The sequence below is a fragment of the Herpailurus yagouaroundi genome, unplaced genomic scaffold (genome assembly GCF_014898765.1).
Source record: "Herpailurus yagouaroundi ecotype Mexico unplaced genomic scaffold, PumYag 187, whole genome shotgun sequence".
NCBI classification, from domain to species: domain Eukaryota; kingdom Metazoa; phylum Chordata; class Mammalia; order Carnivora; family Felidae; genus Herpailurus; species Herpailurus yagouaroundi.
The window spans coordinates 14,302,861-14,305,947 of record NW_024412418.1 but is presented as its reverse complement, the minus strand read 5'-3'; the positions used below and the strand labels follow the sequence as shown (position 1 = coordinate 14,305,947).

Genomic DNA, 3,087 nt, shown 5'->3' with positions numbered 1-3,087 from the left:
TCTTTAGCCTTTTGGCATGTCCCCTTTTGGAAGAGTCCACTAAAACTCACTTGGAAAGTGGAAATGGAATATTCATGAGTACAGTTGTGTTTTGGCCCCTTCAACATCTTGGCTTTTTACATGAAGAAGTTGCAGCTATCCCTTTTGGGGGAGCTTTGTCCTCCTTTCTACTGCCTAAAGCAAATCTGCTGGCTCAGTGGGGCCCTGGGTACACAGAGCCTCTACCAAATGCCTGAGCCTGTTTTCACGGATGGTTCATCTAAACTGGAATGCAGTGGCATCCACTGGGATATTGCACCTGTTCAAACTCAGCACCAGCTATGCAGAACTGAAAGTGGACATATGGTCGCTCTGCTCGGTAGACAGAACTCAAGGTCATATATCTGACCAGTACTCCCCTTGATGAACCTTGTTATGTTTTTACCTACTCTTGGACTGTTGCTAATTGCTTAGCTGTTTTGTTTGCCACTTGAAAATCTTCAGACTAGCAAATTAGAAACACTATGCTTTACATGCCTTTATTATTTTTTTTATCATTATTACTTTAACATTAATTTTCTTCTGTAGTTAGTACTTTGAGTTCTAAGAAATTTTTGCTTACTACCAAATTGTGAAGATATTATCTTATTTTCTTCTAGAAACCATATAGCTTTAGCTTTTATGTTTACCTCTATGACACATTTCATAATTGTCTTACAATGTAAGACATTACATAGGGGCCAAAGTTTCTGTTTTTATTTATTTATTTTTTAATATGATGTCATCTTAACACTATTGGTTGAAGAGACTTCCTTTGTCTATTTAATTGCTGTTATGACCTTGATGAAGGCCAAATAACAATTGAGTTTTTAAAGAATGTGTTACTAGATTTTTGTAAGTAAGATTTCTTCATCAAGATACAGAAGAATTAAGCACAAAAAGAAAATGCTCTTAAAAAGTAAACTTAAAACTTACATTTGCCAAAAGGGCATTAAAGAAAATGTAAAGATAAACCATTAATTAGAGAAGACAGTTGTGGCACGTAGAACTGATATAGCTAAAGACAAAGATAAATATCTGTATCCTCAATATCGTCAATAATAAATAAGAATGATATAAACGACTCAATAAAAATGTACTCAGATATTAGCAAGCCATTTATAGTTGAAACAATATTAATGGCCAATGAATATATGGAATGTTTATATTAATTACCATTTTATATCCATTCAACTGGAAAACTTAATGAAAAATATTAGTAAGCATATGGATTTCTTAAAAACTGATGGTTGATTCAAGCAATTTAGAAAACAGTGTGGCATTCTTTTAAATTTAAATATTCAAATATGCTCTGACCTTGTTTTGCTTCCAAGTATATGTACAAAGACATTTTGGCATTTGTGTCCTGTGAGATATATATAAAAATATGCATAACATCATAATTCATAATAGCAATAAATATGGAAATGGCAGAAATGTCTTTTGACAGGAGAAATAAATTGTGATACATTCTCAATAGAATATTATACAGCAGTGAATATTATTGAATTAATGTTCCATGTAAAATATGAATTTTAATATCATAATGCAATATAAAAAAAAACAATCAGGTTTTACAGGAGCGCTTGGGTGGCTCAGTAGGTTAAGTGTCAGAGATCAGATCAGGTCATGATCTCATGGTTTGTGAGTTCAAGCCCCGCATCGGACTCTGTACTGACAGCTCAGAGCCGGGATCCTACTTTGGATTCTGTCTCTCTGGCCCTCCCCAGCTCATGCTTTGTCTGTCTCTCTCTTTCAAAAATAAACATTTGAAAAAATTTTTAAAAAGCAGTTTACATAAGACTACATATTCTTTAAAAAGCAAGACCAAGAAATATACGTGTATACTAAAAATACATTAAAAAGCGAGCTAACATTAAACAAATTGACTATACCTTACCACTTGGTGGTGACAAGTGGATAAGAAAAAGGCATAAATATATAGATTCAAGTTGTTGGTAATGTTTTAACTTGACACACAGTAATTTCACCAAAATCAGTGCTCGCTTTGGCAGTACATATACTAAAATTAGAACAATACAGAGAAAATTAGCATGGCCCCTGTGCACCAATATGCATTATATTATTAAAAATAATTATATAAGGGCGCCTGGGTGGCTCAGTCAGTTGAGTGTCCGACTTTAGCTCAGGTCATAATCCCACAGTTTGTGAGTTCAAGCCCTGCATGGGGTTCTGTGCTGACAGCTCAGAGCCTGGAGCCTGCTTCGGATTCTGTGTCTCCCTTTCTCTCTGCCCCCTGCCTTGCACTTAGTCTGTGTCTCTGTCTCTCAAAAATAAATAAACATTAAAAAATAAATAATAATTAGATAAATATATATTTAACATCATAGTGTATATAATCAAGTTAACATTTGAATAAATATACATATAAATTAAAAATTGAAAAGGTATGCATGTGATTTAATTATAACAATGTTTTATGGTCTGAAGGTAATAATTAATTGAAATCTGTGTACATGCTCCCTCTATGAAAACATAAAAAAGTAAAAACCAAAACAAGCATGTTGTGAATACAAAGGTTGAAGCAACTGTGAAAGGCAGTCAAATTCTAATCCTTGTATCATATGCATTCTGTGTTCTTCCTTACTGAAACGTTTAGAGTGACCTGTAAATGACCTGCATGTTGAACATCAATGGGAGTATGGTTACTAAGTTTCTGCAACTAATCTTTAAAACAGCATGTATGCTACAAGGCTTTGCGATTGTACTTCCATGTAGGTCATCCCTTTTATGAAACACTCTACCACAGCATGACCAAGACTTCCATGGGAGTAAAGAATATTTTTATTTTATCGTCAGAGTATACTCTTCTTAATCCTGGCTGTTTGAACACCATGAATCTCCCCATGCTTGACACACATGATTTTAGACATTAGTACATCATAATTATGCTTTTAGATCTCAAACTTGTCAATGATGCTGTTGCTTTTGACCTGTGAGAGAAGCAAGGGTGCCAGAGAGGATAATAGCAACATAGAAGTAGGTGCCTTGTGTTGTTTCTATTTGTAGCACCTTCTGACTAGTAAATAACAGGAAAAAAGATGAATA

The 3,087-nt window shown here is 34.2% G+C and overlaps 1 pseudogene; it reads left to right on the top strand.

Moving 5' to 3' along the window:
• The first annotated feature begins 2,017 nt into the window (after nt 1–2,017).
• On the top strand, nt 2,018–2,118 carry LOC121043986 (uncharacterized; annotated as a pseudogene).
• Nucleotides 2,119–3,087: the final 969 nt, after the last annotated feature.